Raw genomic sequence first — 23,798 nt, 5'->3', positions numbered from 1 at the left:
AAAACAACATTTATAAAATTAATCTTTCTGATTTAAAAGAACAAAATGTTAAATGTCTGATGTCGGTTCATAAAGAGCAATGGGTATGACATAGACGCTTGGGCCACATTAGCATGAGGAAACTTTCTCAGCTAAATAAACTCGAGTTAGTCAGGGGCCTACCTAAACTAAAGTTTTCTTCAGATGCTCTATGTGAGGCATGTCAGAAAGGAAAATTTTCAAAAACGTCTTTCAAAAAGAAAAATGTTGTTTCTACCTCTAAGCCTCTGGAACTTCTCCACATTGACTTATTTGGTCCTGTGAAAACAGCATCAGTCAATGGAAAGAAGTATGGACTAGTCATTGTTGATGATTATAGCCGCTGGACATGGGTGAAATTCCTAAAGCACAAGAGTGAGTCTCACTCTGTATTCACTAGTTTCTGCTCCAAAGTGCAAAAAGAATTTGACTCTAAAATTATTAGAGTCAGAAGTGATCATGGTGGGGAATTTGAAAACAAAGATTTTGAGGAATTATTTGACTCTAATAGAATATCCCATGATTTCTCCTGTCCTAGAACTCCACAACAAAATGGAGTTGTAGAGAGGAAGAATAAGACACTCCAAGAGATGGCCAGAACCATGATCAATGAAACTAATGTGGCAAAGCACTTTTGGGCAGAAGCTGTAAATACAGCGTGTTACATTCAGAATAGAATCTCTATAAGACCTATTCTGGAAAAGACTCCCTATGAACTGTGTAAAGGAAGAAAACCAAACATTTCATATTTTCATCCTTTTGGATGTTCTTGCTTTATCTTAAACACTAAAGAACATCTGAACAAGTTCGATTCCAAAGCACAGAAAGGTATTATGTTAGGATACTCAGAACGCTCTAAAGGCTACAGAGTATACAACACAGAAACCAAAATTGTGGAAGAATCAATTCATGTCAGATTTGATGATAAGCTTGACCCTGAAAAGTCAAAGCTAGTTGAAAATTTTGCAGATTTAGAAATCACTCTTGCAGGATCTGATAAAACTCCAGAAGCAACTGTCACTCAGAACTCTGAAGAAATTAAATCCCCAGAAATCCCAAAGAAAGTTAAAAGTCGTATCAACGTATCTGAAGATTTGATTCTGGGAAACAAGGACGAACCTGTCAGAACCAGATCTACCTTCAGGACCTCTGAAGATACTCCTCTCGGACTAGTGTCTCTGATTGAGCCTACGTCCTGTGATGCAGCACTTCAAGATAACGACTGGGTTTCAGCCATGCAAGAAGAATTAGATCAATTCACTAAGAATGATGTCTGGGATCTTGTTCCAAAGCCCAGAGGCACTCACGTTATTGGAACCAGATGGGTATTCAGAAACAAGCTGAATGAGAAAGGAGAAGTCGTCAGAAATAAAGCTCGACTGGTAGCTCAAGGTTATAGTCAACAAGAAGGTATTGACTATAATGAAACCTTTGCTCCAGTCGCAAGGTTAGAATCTATTCGTCTTCTGGTATCTTTTGCTATTAACCACTCTATCAAATTATATCAAATAGATGTCAAGAGTGCATTCCTTAATGGTTATATTTCAGAAGAAGTGTATGTCAACCAACCTCCAGGTTTTGAAAATCCAAAATTTCCAGAACATGTTTTTAAACTTAAAAAATCTTTATATGGACTTAAACAAGCTCCCAGAGCTTGGTATGAAGCAATTTTCTTCTGGAACACAATTTTATCAGAGGGAAAGTTGACTCCACACTCTTCTGTAAGAACCTTAACAATGATCTCATGATATGCCAGATATACGTTGATGATATTATTTTTGGTTCAGTTAACGCCTCTGTTTGTCAAGAATTCTCTGAGTTAATGCAGGCAGAATTTGAAATGAGCTTAATGCAAGAACTAAAGTTCTTTCTGGGAATTCAAATTAACCAAACTTCAGAAGTTACATCCGTTCATCAAAGCAAATACATTAAAGATGTTCTAAATAAATTTGATATGGCTGATTGCAACTCTGCAAAAACTCCCATGCATCCGACGTGCATTCTTGAAAAGGAAGAAGTAAGCAAAAAGGTTTGTCAGAAGCTCTATCGAGGTATGATAGGCTCTCTTCTCTATCTGACTGCTACTCGTCCTGATATTCTCTTTAGTGTCTGTCTCTGTGCCAGATTCCAATCAGATCCTAGAGAATCTCATTTAACAGCAGTTAAGAGAATTCTCAAGTATCTGAAAGGAACTCCTAACCTGGGCCTGATGTATGAGAAAACATCAGAGTATAGACTTTCGGGTTACTGTGATGCAGATTTTGCAGGAGATAGATTAGAACGAAAAAGCACATCTGGAAATTGCCAGCTTCTGGGAAACAATATGATATCCTGGGCTAGCAAGAGACAGTCAACTATTGCTCTATCTACTGCAGAAGCAGAATATATCTCAGTATCACTGTGCACAACTCAGATGCTCTGGATGAAAAATCAGTTAGAAGATCTGCAAATCTTCGAGAGTAACATTCCTATCTTCTGTGATAATACTGCTGCCATTTGTCTAAGTAAGAATCCCATTCTACACTCCAGAGCTAAGCACATTGAAATAAAACATCATTTTATCAGAGACTATGTTCAGAAAGGGATAGTAACATTGAAGTTCATTGATACAGATCATCAATGGGCAGATATATTTACTAAGCTTTTAGCTGAAGATAGATTTCTTTTTATCTTAGAAAATCTGAACATTCAAAATTGCCCTGAATAAATTGTGCCTCTGAAGATGTAAAATGAGACTCTGACATAAACAACCAAGTTTCTGTCTCTGACTCTGATACTTCTACCAAGTTATGAAGATATCTGAGTTAGAAATCTCCAGGAACCAATCCTTTGGTATTCCTGAAGATCAGATACATCAAAACACGTGGAGCACTTAGCGTCTAACCTTGGAACTTCTAGACAGCTGTCCAGAAGAAATTCAAAGGCCAGACGATTGAGATCTCCTCGAGCAGTGTGCATACTGTTGGGATTAGACATTCATTAACGAGCCTTAATCATTTTTACCCAAGCGTGCTAACTTGTGTTTTGTGCCAACGCTGAATAGTGTGTCGTTTTGCATGTGTTTTCGTTTAGGGTATTTAAACACTCCTCTCACATTTCACACACTTATCACTCTCACTCACTCTCAAACCCTCTCTGAAGCATTTCTACAAACACTTCATCTTCATTTTCTTCTTCATCAACTATGGATGCTCAACAACAACAAGTTTTCAACTTTTCTCAACAAATGGAATCCAACACCACTGCCCAAAGTTCAAGCATTTCCACTCCAACAGTTACAGGCGTTTCCATTACTCCAGTGTACAAGGAACCCCATGTTCTTGATCGTCAACCCCATATCAACCTAGCAACCCCCTTTGAGGGACTGGAAGTGTTATGTGAAACACTGGTGGACTTCGACAACATGAGGAGAAATGGAGTAGATCTTACTGAAGAACTCCGTCAACAAGGGTGGGAAAACTACTTTCAAAGGCTTTATGGTCCTGTTTACCCAAATCTCATCAAAGAATTCTGGAGATTTGCTGACGCTGATGACCATTTCATCGTCTCCTACGTTTTGGGGGTAAAGATAGTGATTACTGAAAAGTCAATTGCTTCTTTATTGAACATGGAGAAAGATGGAGGAATAAGGATTTACAACATCAACCCTAGGTCAAGGCGCGTTGCTCAGGAAATAAATCCAACCATTTTCAAACTCAACACTGAAGGCAATCCATCAAAGAACAAAGAACTTCATCAGAACCTCAGAGTATGGCTCAAGATCATTCTGGGAACCATTCATCATCGCCCAGCATCAAACTCCTCTGACTACATCAATACAGATCAGAAGTGCATTCTGTATTGCATTCACAAGGGTTTGAAGCTCTGCCTTCCTGCACTACTCTTCAGATATCTCAGAGACTCTGTAAGGGAGACAAGAAACAACATGAAACCCAGAACCTACATCCCCCTGGGAAGATTTCTGTCTGATGTCTTCATCGAAAATGGGCTTGTAGATCATCTGGAGAAGAACAAGCTTATGGAAGATCTGGCAATAGATACAGGAAGGCCTCTGAACGCCAGAAATCTCAAGAGCATGGGAATCTTGAAGAAGATTCAAGTCAGACCCACGATGGACACCTCCTGGGACGCCTTGAAAGATCAGAGGAAGCTGCCCCATGGTCTTGCAAGGTTCTATAAGAATGAACCCAGAGACGCTATCCTCTTCTATATGCAGCGTCTGAAGGATGAAGGAGTCGACATCTCTGACTTCAGACTGGATGACTGTCTAGATTCAGAAGAAGATTTTGTTAGGTTCAAAAGAGGTTCCTCTTCAAAGAAGTCTTCAAAGGCAAAGAGAGCAAGGCTAGGAGAAACTTCTGGAACCAGATCTCCAGCTTCTCTGCAAGTAACTACTGGTACGTCTGCTCCCTCTATTCCCTCTGAACCTCTTGTGGCTTCCTCTTCTAATCCTCTCCCAACACCACCTATATACACATCCTCTGAAACCCCACCTTCTACAACCAGAACCTCACAACCTCTACCCAAAGTTAATCTTGCCCATACATCACTACCTCTATCTGAAGCTGAAGAAATGAACCAAACCACTTCCTCTTCATCATCTTCAGACCCAGAATCACCTCCATACCTTATCTTCTCCTCTGACCCAGAATACTCTGACCCTAACTCTCCAACCCTAGCCCAAATTCAGGCTCAAAACCTCGCTTCACAACAACCAACACAATCTGAAGTAACTTCATCTCCCCCAGAACAAACAACCAACATCCCTTCTGAAGACCAACCTTGTGAAGCTCAACCCTCTGACCTCCACACCTCTGATATCACCCCGCCAAACACCTCCGCTGAACCTGAACCTGAAGCTGAACCTGAACCTGAAGCTGAACCTGAACCTCTAACACTAAACCTCAACCCTCCAACCTCTCCACCTCATACCTCTGAACCTGACCTTTCTATACCTACCCTTGAGGAAGCCATTATGCTGGTCGTAGGGGCTTCAGTACAAAAGGTCAAATGTCTGACCATTAACTCTGAAGTCAGTGATGATCCTGATTCTGTAAGGACACACTGGAACAGAGTCATTGGCTGGATGACCTCTGAGGCTTTTAAACTGAAGAACATCTCTGAGCAAGTCAGAAATGGCTACATCAGAGATGCTGAGGCAAGACTACAGGAGAGACTTGCTAGAGAAGCTGAAGAGGAAGCCAGAAGGCTGGAGGAAGAAAGAGCAAGGGAAGCTGAAATCCTAAGGGCAAAGGAAGCTGAAGCTAAAGCTCTGGCCGATGCTGCTGCTGCTGCCGAAGCTGAAGCACAGGCTGCTGCCGAAGCTGAAGCACAGGCTGCTGCTGAAGCTGAAGCAAAGGCCGCTACTGAAGCACAGCAGGCTCTGACTCAGGGGGAGTCCTCATATGTTGTTCCTATGGTTCTCCAGACGCTGGAAGAACTGAAGAAAGATCAGAAGGAACTCCGTGCCAGAATAGATAAACAAGACACTGCCAACGACAACATTCAGAACATGCTAGCTCAATTGCTTCAGAGAATGCCTCCGCCTCCCAACCCCTAGGCACTTAGGATTTTGTTTGCTTGTTGTTTTTGCTTTCTTTGTTTCTGATGTTTACTTGTTCTTTTTGACCTTGTCTCTGTTGCCTTTTTATCTGAATACAATGTTTTTCTCTTGAATTATTTTTTGCTATGTCTTTTTGATTCTGACAAAAAGGGGGAGAAGTCATTAATAGCTCTGATGAAAATACTGTCTAAATACCTTAAGCACTCTGCAACATATTTTTCTTAAAAAAAATATAATAAATTTATCTAACACTATACTTAAGAAATTGCAGAAGGTATCAAGAAACATCATTGCTTGGAAGCTCTGGTAAGGACTTCTGAACTCCCTAGCCTATCTCAGGGGGAGCTCTTGTCTATCTGATCTGATATTGTTTATGTTTCATCTGCTAATTAAGTTTGTTTTGTCATCATCAAAAAGGGGGAGATTGTAAGAACAAAAAATGTTCTACAACAGATTCCATGATTTTGATGATAACAAAGGATGAAACCAAAAATGGCACCCTAACGAAAAGTTTCTAAGTGTGCAGGGTTCTAAGGAAGAAATCTGATAACGTCATCAGATACAGAATCATATCAGATACAAATTATCAGAAGACCAGAAGTAGAAACACGTTCAAGAAAATCTAACTCTGAGCAAAACAGCAAAATATCAGATGCATCTGAACAAGAAGTACGCTCTAGAAGTTCTAACTCTGAACAATGGTATGTCAAACTCCAGAAGCTCTCAGCGCTATCTGAAGAAACCATCAGAACTCAAAAGAGATCAACATCAGAAGTAAGATAGCAAGATTCCAAGATTCTCAGAAACATGAAGACTCTGATCATGGATTTGCTAAATAAAGGAAGAGTAACGTTAACTTCAAATAAAGGTATGGAAATGGATTTCCTAATACAGAAAGAGACGTTAACTCCAAATTCAAATGAAAAGGAACTATATTTGGAAAGAAGTCATTCGAGGAGAAAAAAAGTAGTATTGGCAAGAAGCTATATAAGTTATGGCATTAATTTGAATTATTATCCATCAGTTTCAACGACTACTTCATTCCTATATAAAGGACTGAAATCAACATTGAGCATACATGAATTTTACTGAAACATCAACACACATAAACACGTTTTATTCTCTCAATCTTCACGAAGCTTTTGCTTAGAACGTGAAACACTTTGTTCTTGCTGTTGTAATATTTGCTTATCTTAGAAGCACTCTAGATTACATAAGTCTTTATCCTTGTTTTTATTTCCTCAAGTGACTCTGCGCGGTCTGTATACTTGAGAGGACTAAGAGATCTTTCTCTTAGACGTTGTTTGTAATCAATCTTTCAAGATTAGTGGATTAAGTCCTTGTTGAAGGCGAAATCACCTTGGCCGGGTGGACTGGAGTAGCTTTGTGTTATAAGCGAACCAGTATAAATTCCTTGTGTGATTTTTATTTTGAAAAAGCGTTTATTTTCCAAACAATTCAAACCCCCCCTTTCTTGTTTTTCTCACCTTCATGCTGTCCCGCAAACTGTCACTACAGTAGCTGCTGCCCGGAACATCCGTAATGCCATAACTCCCCTCCGTGATCATTACTAGAAGTGTGTCCTCATCATCTACCTCTTCCCTAGAAACCTTGGCTTCATTATTGTGATTCTCGTTCGATTTACCACGACACGAATTTGCAAAGTGTCCAAACTTTTTGCACTTGTAGCATTGAACCTTACTCACATCACGCTTCTTGAAACCATTGCTATGACCACTATCCTTGGAGCTACATTCACCCTTTTCACGCATCGAATGCTTTGAATTTTACGAATCATTTGAACCAAAATTTTGAAAATTTGATTTACCTCTCGCCGCAAATTTTCCTTTCGACATCTTATTCTTCTCATTGAAACGCGCTTGCAAAGCAATCTCCGCTTTGACTTTGTCGGCGCCTCTCTCATCCATCCTTTGTTCATGTGCCTCTAACGAACTTTGAAATTCATCATTGCTCAAAGTTGTTAGATCCTTTGATTCTTCAATAGCCACAACTATGTTGTCGAAACGCGGCGTTAACGAACGCAATACTTTCGATACAACATTCTGCTCAAGAATCGTTTCCCCACAAGATTTGATTAACTAACCGGGTAATGCGCGTAATGTAGTCGTTGATCGTTTCTTTATCTTCTATTTGTGTTAACTCGAATTGTCGATTGTAAGTTTGTAACCTTACAACCTTCGCTTTGACGGCACCAGCATATGCTTTCTCCAAGATTTCCCATGCTTGCTTCGCCGATTCACAATCGCCAACCTTCTCGAAATTGTCGTTATCAACACAAGAATGAATCAAGAATAGGGCTTTGTAATCCTTCTTCTTCTCTTCTTTGTATGTAGCTCTTTGAATGTCGGTAGCCTTTGCCCCTAATTGTGTAACTCCATTGACGACAGTCTCAAGCACCTCTTGATAACCAAACAAAACCCTCATTTGTTTTGCCCATTTATCATAGTTCTTCGAATCAAGAATCGGGAGATTGGTGGGAATTCGATCATTGGAAACGGTTGCCATTGTTGCAGCGGATTAGGATCGATAACCAAGGCTCTTGATGCCATATGTTGGAACATAAAACTAAAAATTGAAGGTTCAACAATGGTGGAAGAAAAGAAGATTGGGGAAGATGAAGTTGAGAGAGAAAATAGAGAGAATAGTGTAATATTTGGATGAGTATGTATTTTTGCATTAACCTTGAATTGGAATGATACAAATGTATTTATACATTGAAAATAAAAGCTACAACTAAAGTGACTCTAAAGAAAATAAAATCTGTTAATTTAGAAGGGTAAAAACAGAATTTTAATTTTCAATTAACAGATCTTTATTCATTTATGTGTTGAAAGCTTAGTGATTTCTTATCATGCCTATGAGCTTCTTAAAGTTACAAACTAAAGAAATTGTGTTTTCATTAGTTTCTGAATTGATGCATTATTCAAATTAAAGTGCAAGATTTTTCTTCTTCTTGTCACCTTATTCATCCTTAGCCATCCTTTTTAATTCAATTTTATGTTTCTTCAATTTTCCATACAAGGTAGTCAAATCCATAGAAGACAAATCCTTATATCCTTGAGTTACAGAGTTGTTGGATGCCCTTGCAATTGAGATCTTTTATAATTATTTTATATTTAGTATATTTTTAATTTTTAAAATATTATAACAACATAATTTATATTTCAACTATTTATCAAACCCCTTCAAACTCCTCCTATAATATAACTTTTTACTTCCCAAAATTAAAGAATCATTTTTTTTTATTCTCCACTCATTTCCCTTCCAAACTCCTAAATGTATCCTTAGAGTAGGCATATCTCAAATCTACTTGATATTGATGTTAAAGAGATTGGAAAGTATTTTCAAAATATTAGAGTTCAAATTAAAGTCTACCCCTCACATATTTATTTGAAGCTTTTTTTTTTTGTTAATGAAGGGGCGAAAGGCCAAAACTACACTAGGACTATCCTTTTCCTAAGACACACCTTCCATGTCGTTCAACAAAAGATATTTTGAGATTTTCAGTAGAGTTGTTGTTATAGGTTGGAGTTTTTGGTTGCTATTTGAAATCAATATTTTGTTTAATTATTAACTACCATCCTTTAAGTTTGAGTTACTTATTTTGTACTAAGTATCCTGTTTGTTTGTATTATGTTTAGAATCACCATGGATGTTGTTCAGCCTTTCTATAATATAATTTATGTTACATGTGATTTGTGTTTATTCATTTAATCCTAATATGAATTTGAGTCCAAAGAACACTCATCATGAGTTGGTATTTCCTGAAGTTTTAATAGATTAATAAAAATTGATGACAAACTTTTGTTTAAAATATTAATTGATTAATTAAAAATGTTAAAGCTGGATCGAAAATTTGTTTTCTCTCTTTTCAACACCAGTAGTATATTGATAGAACGTGTGAAAAATAAATATAATAATAATTGATCATTAAATTAGAAAGATTAATTAAATTATATGTGATATTTAAAACGGAAAAACAACATTGGAAACCATGGACATTTGCATATTCAAATGAATTTATATGTATGCGATTCCTATAGTAGTTTCTTACCAAATAGCTACCACAAGGATTCTTCAATGTATCTGATGATTTGTTTTTGATGTTTCTCTGAAGTCGTTTTATGATGAGAATGGAAATTAGTAAGTGGTTATATAAAGAAACATATGAATGTAATGGTACGGTAGGTAATAACAAGGGTCATTTAAAATGAATCAAAATAATTAATTGGAATTGAAATAAATTATAATAAACGTTGTGGGCATATTTGTAATACTTAAAGTAATACATCACCAATATTTTGGATAACCAAAAAGCTGCACATGATAGAGTCAAACGCCATTCCATATGTTATCACTTAAGTATTTGTACATAATCAAAAAATCAATGGATAATGTATTGTCATATCATAGAGCAACATGATATAATATCAAAAGAGGTAGTTTATATATGATTTTTATAGAAAAATCAGATATTCTAAATAAATGGAAACTCCAACCTCACACTCTTTATTAAAACATACTAATATTGATAATTTTCTTCAACTCATTCATGTTTTCTGTTTGTTTTTTACTTTCTATGATAAAGGAAGTATACAACACATGTCTTTGTTGATAGTTAACATGGAAGTAATTATATCAACAATTTCAAGGTTGAGGGTTGAGTTAGGCCGACCACCAAATATAGTCTCACCTCATTATCTTTTTCTTGAAATTTCCCAGGCTCATCGCAATGAAGTTGAAGTTCCTGAAGAATACTATTGGGAAACCAAAGTGATCCGAGTAAGTAAGAAGGGGAAACATGTCATGGTATGAAGTCTTTTGTGTAATTAAGTTGTTATCGTATTCACATATATAACATAATTTAGTCTAAAAAATTATATTGTGTATTTGTGTAGCATTTTCCACACCGTATTTCAAATAAAATTCTGCATTTGGATCAAACTGAAATAACTTTAGTTGATGATGAAATCGGAGACTGCTATGAATGTGAAGTTATCAAAGCTAAGAGAAACTGCATGAAAAATATATTGGACATGGATGATATGACTATGTTAAAGAAAAGAAGCTAAGGGTTGGTGATGTTTTGTGTTTTATGATACACAATCATCCCGGAATGCTGTATGTAACTGTCAAGAGACGTTAAGAAGGGTACAAATGTGAAAATGAGTGATGTGAATATCTTGTTAGGATAAGTTTTTTTGACTAGTTAAATGTTAATTTTTTGTTAAAAGTAAGAAGTAAAAAGTGTATTTCAGTAATCAACTCTCTCTGCCCCCTTGACTTGTTTTGTTATAAGTATTTGTAATATAATATATGGTATTTATGAAATGTATTTTTGTTACAAGTCTTACGACTGTGCACATTTGGAAGTTCGATGATCTAAGAGAGAGGAAATGCAATAGCCTTGGAGTAAATATTGCCGTACTCAGTTAGTTGTGAACTTCTAGAGTTCTGTGAACACATGCTTGAATGTTGACTATAAACCTGACTTGAGTCCAACAATAATTCATGTGGTATCCTAAAGTATGACCAAAAAATGGAATTAAATGAAGTCAAAATACTAGGTTGAAATATACATCAAAAGCAACTATTAAAACCTGAATTGAAATTTTGTTATCTCATTCAATTCTTCATTGATGTGCAAGATATTGACATTGAATATGTTGCTAACTGACAATAGATATTTACTTACACGGAAATAATAATCAAGATTAAATTAGACAAAAGACAACTAAATAACTTTAAGAAACAAATGTGGCATAAGTTAAGAACTACCTTCTAGCTTAACTTTTGTGTAACATAATATGATAATTATTGGTGAAGAATCTCTTCTTTGTTGGTTGAAATTAATAAATTTCACAACATATTCTCCCACATTGTACAATTTAAAGTGTTGTCCATATGTACAAATAAATATTTGAGGCCATAAAAAACAGTATGGAATGGAAAAAATGATTTATTAAACATGTACCCTAAATCCCTCAAAATCAAGTTAACCTGTTGCTTCTTACTTCCACAAATGCTTTGTGAGTACCTGATCTCATCAACATAACCAATGACATCTGATGACCAAATGTAAGATAATCCATAAGAAGTTTAACTAAACCTTATGAACATATAAGAAAATGTCAAAAAAGTGGAAACAAAAACCATACCTATCAACCCGTCCTTCTTCAACTTCCCGACTAAAATATCTTTAAAAGAAGTGAACTTGATTACTTTTCCAGGAATGTCATGCTTGTTAATATCTCCCACAGTTCCCCATCCATAAATTTCAACAAAAATTTGTGTTCATACATTTTAAATAACATATCATTTAACATGACTTGAAAGTTTGCAACATTGTAGGTATTGTTGACCTTTAACATTGCATCAAACGATTTCTTATGCATAGTTAGAACAATAACATGAATATCGGTTCCTGATAAAGATAGCCAATAAAAAATTCTTAGATGAATATTTGACAAAATGCATGGCAGGTTAAACAGGAAAACATAGAACAAATATCATAAATCCAGTTTAAAAAAAAGAGAGCATATAACTCAAAAAACAATGAAACCCTAAAACAGTGAGGATGAACAAATATCATAAATCCAGTTTCAAAAATAAAAAACAATGACCATATAACACAAAAGCTATGAAACCCTAAAACGACGTGGATGCACAATTATCACAAATCAAGTTTCAAAATATACTTTTGTAACATAAAAAGGAAAACAAAAAAAATACTTTTGTAACAAAAAAATAAAACAACGAAAACATTCACAACACCAGTAAAAGTTAGATCAACATGAAACATAACATGATATGAAGTTAGAGAGATTAAAAGGTTGTATCAGATGAGTAAGGTGAATAGACAAAATAAAACAACGAATATAGCAATGTCAAGCTACTCCTAAGCCATGCATCGGGAAGCCAAATTTATGTAAATGAGGTGTGCTTCTGTGTTACACGTAAGGATGGTAGTTGAATGGGTAAGTAAGACAATATGAATAAAGTATATTAAGAAACTAAATAGTTGGGTTAACATAAGGATTTGATAAAAATAATCCATTACATAATTCAAATTTGTACTATTGGAAGCTTAACAAATGAGAGTATTTTGATACATGCATAACTAAGTAATAATTTAAAGAAAACTAGGTTGGATTTGTTGGTCAAAATAAAAGAGAGATAAAGAGAGTATGAAGGAGAAACAAGAAAAATAATAGTAAAAAGAAACAATAATGGTTATGAGAACTTTGAAGAGATGTTAAATAATAACCATTCATCTTTCTTATTTTATTGGCTATAAAAGCCTTGTATCTTTCATTTGTAATCATCAGAACATAATTTCAATAAATTCTTTTAGTGTAATTGAGTTGTGAAATTTTCATGTGAGAAGAGGTTAATGAATTTATATATTTTATTTTCATTAAGTTTGTGTGCTTCCGCGTTAATTTGTTCTTCCACAAATCTGATACTATGGGGAAATTTTGCGTAGTTTCCTAACAACTGGTATCAGAGCCAGTTGGTTGATTTTTCTAATTTTTTCTAGTAAAGAAATTTTTAGAGACGATCCTGAGAAAATCAGATTTAAGTGGGAGTGATGGCTGCAGACGAAGGAAAAATGAAAATTGAAAAGTTCGATGGTGTGGACTTTAGCTTTTGGAAGATGCAGATTGAAGATTATCTATATCAGAAAAAGCTACATCAACCTCTCATGGAAACGAAGCCAGATTCAATGAAGGAAGATGAGTGGAACCTTCTCGATAGGCAATCACTTGGCGTTATCCGATTGTCGTTATCTCGAAATGTTGCTTTTAACATTGCGAAGGAGAAGACAACCGCTGGTCTTTTGAAGGCTCTTTCAAGCATGTATGAAAAGCCTTCAGCATCAAATAAAGTTCATTTGATGAGACGGTTATTTACACTTCGGATGACAGAAAACACATCAATTGCACAACATATCAATGAACTCAATATTGTAACAACCCAATTGAGTTCAGTTGGAATTGAGTTTGACGATGAAGTACGAGCATTGATACTTTTGTCTTCCTTACCAGATATTTAGAGTGCTACTGTCACGACAGTGAGTAGCTCGTCAGGAAGTACAAAGATGAAATTTGACGATGTTCGTGATCTGGTTCTCAGTGAAGAGATCAGGCGAAGAGAGTTGGGTGAATCATCATTCTCTTCAGTATTACATACATAGGAAAGAGGAAGAAATTCAACCAGGGGATATGGACGTGGTAAATCAAAGGACCGACGATCCAAATCCAGAAATCATCGTAGTTTCAATAATCCAAGACTATCGAATGTTGGAATTGTGGAAAGAAAGGGCATTACAAAAATCAATGTAGACTCCCACCAAAGAATCAAGAGGTAAAGGATGAAGGAAATGTTGCTTCCACTTCAAGAGGAGAAGACACGTTGATATGCTCTTTGGAGAATAAGGAAGAGTCTTGGGTGTTAGACTCTGGAGCATCCTTCCATGCCACTTCCCAGAAAGAATTCTTTAATAATCATGTCTCTGGAAACCTCAGTAAAGTTTACCTCGGTAATGAGCAATCATGTGAGATTGCAGGTAAAGGTGTACTGAAGATTAAGTTAGGTGAGTCTGAATGGGAATTGAAAAATGTAAGACATATTCCCGACCTGAAAAAGAACTTAATCTCAGTAGGCCAGTTGGCTAGTGAAGGCTACACAACAGTCTTTCATGGTGATCAATGGAAGATTTCAAAGGGTGCAATGACAGTTGCTCGTGGTAAAAAGAGTGGTACTCTTTACAAGACAGCGGGAACTTGTCACTTGATTGCCGTTGCGAAAAATGAAAGTCCCAATCTATGGCACCAAAGATTAGGCCATATGAGTGAGAAAGGAATGAAGATCATGCACTCAAACAGAAAACTACAAGGTCTTAGGTCAATAGAAATTGACATGTGTGAAGACTGTATACTTGGAAAACAAAAGCGAGTCAGCTTTCAGACAAATAGGAGAACCCCAAAGAAGGAAAGGCTTGAGCTTATTCACTCTGATGTTTGGGGTCCAACTACCGTCTCATCTATTGGCGGGAAGAAATACTTCGTGACTTTTATTGATGACCATTCCAGAAAGGTATGGGTATACTTTTTGAAATATAAGTCTGACGTATTTGAGGCTTTCAAGGTGTGGAAAGCGATGGTAGAAAACGAGACCGGATTGAAGATCAAAAAGCTCCGAACTGACAATGGTGGTGAATATATAGACACCAAGTTCAAGAATCTATGTTATGAGCACGAAATCAGAATGGAGAGGACTGTGCCAGGTACGCCTCAACAGAATGGTGCAGCTGAGCGTATGAATCGAACTTTGACTGAAAGAGCCAGAAGCTTACGTGTGCAGTCAGGCTTACCGAAGCAGTTTTGGGCAGAGGCAGTCAACACATCAGCTTATTTAATCAACCGAGGTCCATCGGTACCATTGGAGCATAGAATACCAGAAGAGGTATGGAGAGAAAAAGAGGTAAAACTCTCACATCTTAGAGTTTTCGGATGTGTAGCATATATGCACATTAGTGATCATGGCAGGAATAAGCTTGATCCCAAATCAAAGAAATGCATTTTCCTCTGTTATGGTGAGGATGAGTTTGGCTATCGACTATGGGATGATGAAAACAAGAAGATGATCCGCAGTAGAGATGTGGTCTTTAATGAAAGAGTTATGTACAAAGATAGGCACAACACAAGCACCAATGAATCAAAGTTAAATGACCCAGTTTATGCAGAGGTTGATGATATCCCAGAAAGTCCTATAATTGAAAATCCTCAATTAGAGGAATCAACTGAGCAAAGCAGTGAGCAACGGTATGACGCATCAGACACTTGTACTCCAACTTCTATATTGAGAAGGTCTTCTCAACCTCATGTTCCCAATAGGAGATACATGGACTACATGTTGCTAACTGATGGAGGTGGGCCTGAAGACTATGCAGAAGCATGTCAGACCACATATGCTAGTAAGTGGGAGCTTGCAATGAAAGATGAGATGAAGTCTTTAATCTCCAAACAGACATGGGAACTAATTTAGTTACCTAGTGGAAAGAAGGAACTTCACAACAAATGGGTGTATCGAGTAAAAGAGGATCATGATGGTTCTAAGCGATACAAAGCTCGACTAGTTGTCAAAGGATTTTAGCAAAAAGAAGGAGTTGATTACACTGAAATCTTTGCTCCAGTTGTGAAACTCAATACTATTAGGTCAGTTTTAAGTATTGTGACCAGCAAAGAGCTCTACCTTGAGCAATTGGACGTGAAGACTGCATTTCTTCACGGAGACTTAGATGAGGAGATCTACATGCACCAACCTGAAGGTTTCTTAGAGGAAGGGAAACAGAATATGGTGTGCAGATTAAAGAAGAGCTTGTATGGCCTGAAACAAGCTCCAAGACAGTGGTATATGAAGTTTGAAAGCTTTATGCACAAGGAAGGTTTCCAAAAGTGCAATGCCGATCACTGTTGTTTCTTCAAGAGATATAATTCCAATTACATCATTTTGCTACTCTATGTCGATGATATGTTAGTAGCAGGTCCATATATGGATGAAATCTGAAACTTGAAGATGCAGTTATCAAAGGAGTTTGACATGAAGGATTTGGGTCCAACAAAGAAGATCCTTGGAATGCAAATCATGAGAGATAAGCAAAGAGGAATTTTGCAGTTATCTCAGGCAGAGTACATCAATCGTATTTTGCAAAGGTTCAACATGGGCAATGCCAAACCGGTTAGCACACCTTTGGCAAGTCATTTTCGCCTATCCAAGGATCAGTCTCCTCAGACGGAGGAAGAAATAGAATTCATGGATAAGATTCCATATGCTTCAGCCATAAGAAGTTTGATGTACGCAATGGTATGTACTAGGCCAGACATTGGCCATGCAGTGGGAGTTGTAAGCAGGTTTATGGCAAATCCAGGAAAAACTCATTGGGAAGCAGTCAAGTGGATTTTGCGGTATCTATGAGGCATTAAAAAGAAATGTCTATACTTTGGCAAAGGAGAAATAAAAGTACAAGGATACGTTGATGTAGACTTTGCCGGTGAAGTTGATCACTGAAGAAGTACGACTGGCTATATATTTACTGTTGGTACTGGAGCAGTTAGTTGGATATCGCGAATACAAAAGATTGTTGCTTTATCCACTACTGAGGCTAAGTATGTAGCAGTCACAGAAGCTAGTAAGGAATTAATATGGCTTCAAGGATTGTTAATAGAGTTGGGTTTCATGCAGGAGAAAAGTGTTTTGTATAGTGACAGTCAAAGTGCAATACATCTAGCAAAGAATTCTGCTTTTCATTCAAGAACAAAACACATTGGTCTTTGTCATCACTTCATTAGATCTCTTCTTGAGGATGAGGTACTAACATTGAGCAAGATACAATGAAGTGAGAATCCAGCTGACATGTTAACAAAGGTGGTGACAATTGATAAACTGAAGTTGTGCTCTTTTTCAGTTGGCCTGCTAGAATAATAAATTGATAAACATTGTTGTTTGACCAAGGTGTGAAGACTGATTAAAATCACTCTTCAAGTGGGAGATTGTTGGTCAAAATAAAAGAGAGATAAAGAGAGTATGAAGGAGAAACAAGAAAAATAATAGTAAAAAGAAACAATAATGGTTATGAGAACTTTGAGGAGATGTTAAATAATAACAATTCATCTTTCTTATTTTATTGGCTATAAAAGCCTTGTATCTTTCATTTGTAATAATCAGAACATAATTTCAATAAATTCTTTTAGTGTAATTGAGTTGTGAAATTTTCATGTGAGGAGAGGTTAATGAATTTATATATTTTATTTTCATTAAGTTTGTGTGCTTCCGCGTTAATTTGTTCTTCCACAAATATGATAATATGGGGAAATTTTGCGTAGTTTCCTAACAGGATTTAGTTGGATAAAGTAAATTTTGGACCTCAAAAGTCCTATATTTGACAATTGTCGGAAGAAGGAGTGAGGGCAAAATGTGTGTTTCCAGAGTCATTAATTTTCTTATATTATAGATTTAAGTTTAATGGTTATGTAGTCTTACCTGATCGTTCGATAAAAATTATTCACTCAATCATATCATAAAACTAATTTAAAAATTACAGTCTGATTTGACAGAGTACACGATAGTAATTGATTCACAAGTATGTATTGTCACTCATCTTTGAACTGAAAAATCCAACTCATCTCTGAACTAAAAAACCTAACTCATCTCTGAACTTAAAAACCTAACTCGTTTAATGATTCGTAAATATCGTTTAAGTTCTCATTTATACTATATCGTTCTTAAATATGATTTTGTTTAGGGTTGTTAAATGCGTTAATGTTGTGCCTTGATTTGATCATTATGAACATTTATTTATGTTATGTGACTTGTTTATGTTGTGGTCCCTGAACTGTTAATGTGTTGTGGTCCTGAAACTATTAATGTGTTGTGGTTCATGTAGTGTTAATCTGTTGTGGTCCTGAAACTATTAATATGTTATGGTTCATGTAGTGTTAATCTATTGTGGTCCCTATTTTGTCAGTGTTGTGATTTGTTTATGTTCTTTTGTAGGTCATCTAATACCCAAGTTGTCAAACTTATAGTACACCATCGGGGACATTCATAATCCAGTGAAGTTGTATGTTTATGGGCGTATTTCTGAAATGAATTGGGATTGGGATGTGAACTTAATATCCTATATGCAAATCGAATAATTGATAAAAGGTGAGGGGTATTGTAATATATAGTGTTTATGGTATTGGAATCCTAACTTTTCTTTTTCTCGTGGAGTTCGGACTTTGAATAATGACAACGATGTGTTAAAATTCATGGAAGATGTTAGAGGATTTAAAGTAATTGATGTTTATGTTGAACACACAGTTGAAAAAATTAATATTGAAGATGTTATTTTTTAGGAGGATAATGGTAAATAAGTTAATGTTGGGGGAGCATATGAAGAAGTTAATGTCGAGGAAGCAGATGAAGAAGTTAATGTTGAGGGAGTAGATGAAGAGAATGAAACAAATCCATATTATAACATGAGTAGTGAGGATGATGAGGAAGATGACATTGACGAGTTAAATTTAGGTGTTGATGTTGGTGTTAATTATACGACCGTTCTCCCTAATGCTACAACAGAGCAACCTTCAAAATTGAATTATATTTTTGATAATGATAGTTGTGATTCATATGTGCTTATATTCCACCCGATAGTGATGTTGAAGCTGATATGGAAAAGTTTCCAACTTTTAAGGAAACTACAAAAGATTAAGCTTATAGAGCCAAGAAAAAAAGTAATAGAATTTATTCAAGGTGTTGGTCGTGAACAATTCAAATATCTTAGGTGTTATGTTGAGGAGTTGTTAAAGTTGAATCCCAACTCTACACTTAAAATTAAATGTGATGAATCAAATGGTGGTTTTGTTTTTGAAAGAATATATATATGTTTAGAAGTTTGTAAGATACTGTGTGCAACCACTTGTAAATTTTTAATTGGATTGAATGTTTGTTTTCTGAGAGAAGACTTTGAAGGTTAGTTAATAGGTTCTAATCGTTCAAAATAGGAAGATTATAGTTGCAATTAAGTAAATTAATTTATACCTATTTTGTCTAATAATTTTCTATTATATATAAAAAAGAAGTTAATCTATCATTTTAGGACATGACAATGAATCCATGTCTAGTCATGCCAAATTAATAGACGCACCCCGAAAAAAATTGTTAGGAGTTTAGAAATAAACGCAATAAGCAAATTGTTGTTTTTTGAGTTGGCTGTGAAAACACGTGGAATCCAATACATTATAATATAATGCATGATTGCACCAACCAAAATCATGCAATTGGCATTATTCTTTCTTGCAAACTGCAAATCAATCTTCATCGATTGACACAAGCATATTGAAATTACAGATGGCGCCTAACATGACAATATTCACGGGCATTAGCAATTATTGCTCACTTTTTCCCTTTTTAATCTTGTGGTTGTTGAAATCAAACTATGAACCACGTATCTTCTACTTCTTTGGAAATCTATACGTGTTTCCAAGGGTTCTTATTACATGAATATTGAAAATTTGTTAGGATTTATTAATTGCATGAATTCAAAAGACTGGCCTATTAGTTGAAAATTTTATGACTTAAATATCACATTGAATATTTTAATTCATTAAAAGTGGAACTCCTAACACTGTCACCAACCAATACTTACGAGTGTTTTTGCTTTCGATTGATACTAATTTAATGTAGTCTTTTTCATTTTGACAACTTCACTCACTCACTTATAGTATTCACTAGAAAACTTTAATTCATATTGTAGATAACTATTTACGTATCCATGGAAAAACATTGATGATAAATTATGTTAAGGTTAATTTAGATCTAGTTGTAAAAAATCGAATAATTGAGATTGAGATATTCGCGTAATCACATATACTATGAAACAAACAATTCTGCAAATACATTTGACAAAATTAAGTCTTACGCTCTCATTTGGTTGTGTCCGGGTCTAATGACGCTCTCATTTGGTTGTGTCCGGGTCTAATGACTAGTGTAATTTTTTTTGTTCTTAGGCTCTCTTGTTTATAAAAAAATAAATTATTTTGTAACTTTTTGAAATTATAAATATTAGTAAGATATCCATCCTTTTACACGGGTAAATTCGAAGACTTTGAATTAATTTTTTTTTATATAAACTTATACCTAATAAGTTTATATATTTAAAAAAATCATTTAATAACTCTTATTTTTCCCGAGAGCTTATGCTTATATGTTTTTTTTACAAATTAATTTAAGTATAACTTAAAGCTGACCAATTTATTTTAATTTTATTTATGTTGTTTAAAATGAAATAAATAAATATTAAATAAATATATTTTATGCCATTTCATATTTATAAATTAATTTAACCATTAATTTAAATAAACATTGCAAATTCAATCAATTAATTTATTCATTACCAATTATATTATTTGTCATTCACTATGAATTTGGGTATGTTTTGATAAAAGTATCTGAGTTTATCAACTTACATAAATTTTGCAAACTTTATGTGAGATATTTTTTATTATAAAAAAAACAACTTATAATTTTTTTTTTAAGTTTGATAAGTTTTATATATTCTGTGAGGTATTTGGAGTTTTTTTAAGATATTACAATTTATAATAAATACAAAAAATTTAACATTATTTTATCATTTTCTATTGAAATAATTTATATAAATCTATATGTAAGTGCTTATATTGGTTAATACTTAGGCTATAAACTACAAATAAATTATATATCAAAGAATAATTTATGGATAGTTTAGTTCTTAAGTTCAAATAATTAAAAAGAACTTATTTGATAAACTCTACTATGTGATGCATTTATAACTTATTTTTAATATTTTTTTATAAGCTAACTTGAGTCTCTTATTGTTTATTATTTTCCTTTATAATTTTTCTATGTTTTCAATTGAAAAAAAATGAATAATTTAATATTTTTTATAATTTTATATTTGTAAATTAACTTAATTAAATGTTAATTTTATCAATCACTACAAACCCTTAAACCCGTGTAGTCTAACTTATTTATTATAAATAAGTTTATTAGTTATTCTTTAAAAACTAGCTTATTCAGTACATTTTATCAAATAAAATTTTGTTTCCTTACCCTTGAGTGGATGCTGATTTGGCCATAATTGACAATGATTTGCAACATGTCCTGCAAACTGTTTATTTTACGAGATGGAAGATTAGATAATCAAATACTATATTGCTATTTGAGTAAAAAAAACATAGCATCACCACATTCATACATCTATTTCTTTTAATATAGAAAGAAAAATCTATCTATTTATTTTTTCCTTCAAACCCAAAAGAGGCATGTGACCACGCAAGAGATGACATATAGAAAAATAATTGCATACCTTTATATATCCTTTTGCTTGCCATTATATATTTTGGTGTTGGACAGATAGGCGATTAGGTATGACAAAAGTTTTGCAGCGGTGGATTACATTAAAACGATGAAAAAGTTGTAATTTATATCAAAACAAACACGGTGCTGTCACACGTAAACGAATACTGTTTTCGTTTTTTTTTTATTTTTAATTTCATTTATTTATCGACGGTCTTAAACCATTGTAAATTTTTAATAATTTTTGTGATGATTTAAAACCGTCGTTAAATAATTAAAAATTAAATAAATAAATAAATTGATATATAATGTCGATTTAAAGTCACCATTGAATGATTGAAATTAAAAAGAAAAAAATTAACGAAAGCGCTACTCGCTTAATCATGGTAGACAACACCCACAAAGATATGATTTTATAAATTTTATGTATTTTATAATCTTTTTTAAATCATTTATGACATGTATCTAATTGATTAGGAAGTGTCATGACTAATTAAGAAAGCAAAATCCCATTCTCTAATCGATTAGACCTGATATCTATTCGATTAAGGAGAAAACTTGCTACCTAATTGATAATTTGACTAAATTGTTTCATAATCAGTTAGGTCTAATCGATTAACACCGTTGGCTAATCGGTAAGAGAGGAGCTTCGACCCATATATTATTTCCTTTCTTACAATTTTTCTTCTCATATATGAAATAGTCTTTATGGTCTCTTTAATTACGAAAGTCTTATTTTATATTCTTATTTATCTGACAATCTCTTCGTATAAACAATTTTGATGCTAGTCATTACCTTAGTGATGAGAGATAAAAAAAAAGGTTTAAAGTTAGTGTTGCATAATTTGGTGTTTGATCAGATCGTGATATAATTGAATATAAAGAGTTCAATTCTCTTGTGACATTGTATTGATATAAATGTTTCAATATGAACCTAAGCAAAAGTTTGGTGTAAGGAGGTTGTGGGGGTTGATCTTAAGATAAATGGTCAAGGTGATAGTGGAACTCTTAAGGGCAAACTCTTGAGAACTAGAGTAGTCGTGTGGTTTAAGGTCGAACTCATATATATTCTGGTGTTCTCTTTCTAACTCTACTATTTTATTTTTTGTATTTTATCTTTTGCATTTTAATCTCTTCTTCATCTTCTTTCTTTAAAATCAACCAAGTTAAAATCAATCCTTTTGTAAAAAAAATTCAGAACCATATAACAACTCGCCATATTTCTTGTGTTCGAGGTAACTTGGTCGACAACATCCTCATTTTTTTACACTTGGTTAACTTTAGTATTGATTCTTTACCGTCCAACATTTTGTTATGTGCAACATCGCCGGTCTTCTTATTGTGAGAGATTAGAAGATGAAAAAGAAAGAATAGAATGAAGGAGAGGCTAGAGAAGAATATGTGCAATAAAAACGAAATTGAAAGAGAGAACAATAGTATAAAAATGAAAATATGAAAAAGAAAGAACATAAGAGAGGAGAGATTAGAGAAGAAAAGGCGACATGTATCTGACGAATATGATGAGAAGAATACACGATACTACTATTAGAGATTTCAAAAGACTAAAGTTTAGTCTAAGTGTGAGGAAGAGAAAATCGCTTGTAATCGTAAGGATACAATAGAATAGGTTTGAGTTTGGGTTGAATGTGGGTTGAGTGAAGTTTGAGTTGTAACAAAATGTGGTTTGGTTTGGTTGAGTTCAATTTGCAAAATACAAACCGCAAATTGAACCCAACCTCGTAGTTTTGGTAAAAATAACCCAAACATATTCAAACAAAATGTAGTTTTTTTTAGTTTTTGGTTTGATTCGATTCAATTAACAATTTTATATTGGGCCGGTTACATCGATTTAGGTTATCTCCAATGGTTGGTTGCTTGTTGATTGCTTAACCATAAGCCACGTTGCTTATTTTAATTTGCCATTGGAGTTTGCTTAGTTGACACTTTAGATTGATCGAAAATAAGAAATGTTACCCAAATAAGCAACCACAAGTATGTTGAGAATATAGCAAGTGTGAGTAGTGTGGATAGTACCAACATCTGGTATCACGAGTCTTTGGTTCGAGAAGGGACTGACTTACTTGTATTAAAAGTCAACGACGCCACAATGGTGGTGAGTAAGAAACGTTTTGTTGAAGAGTGTCAACGACATCACAAATGTGGTGAGTAAGAAACATTCAGTGTTGTACAAGAGTTTGTGGAAGTAAGAGGAACTTTCACTTGAGATGGAGCATTTTAGACTTGAGCATTTACAAGTGAAAGAACCCACCTACCTATCATCTTAAAATTTTGAATGAATATATGGTGTTTCTCA

General features: G+C 34.5%; 1 protein-coding gene across 2 annotated transcripts in view; it reads right to left on the bottom strand.

The window, feature by feature from the left end:
* The window catches only part of LOC127076418 (inorganic pyrophosphatase 2), an 88,950-nt gene that overhangs the window by 47,627 nt on the left and 17,525 nt on the right, over positions 1–23,798 (bottom strand). The window lies entirely within an intron of this gene.

Source organism: Lathyrus oleraceus, chromosome 4, assembly GCF_024323335.1.
Source record: "Lathyrus oleraceus cultivar Zhongwan6 chromosome 4, CAAS_Psat_ZW6_1.0, whole genome shotgun sequence".
Classification (NCBI taxonomy): domain Eukaryota; kingdom Viridiplantae; phylum Streptophyta; class Magnoliopsida; order Fabales; family Fabaceae; genus Lathyrus; species Lathyrus oleraceus.
Note: the sequence above shows the minus strand (reverse complement) of the source record. Positions and strands in the feature narration are given on the sequence as shown.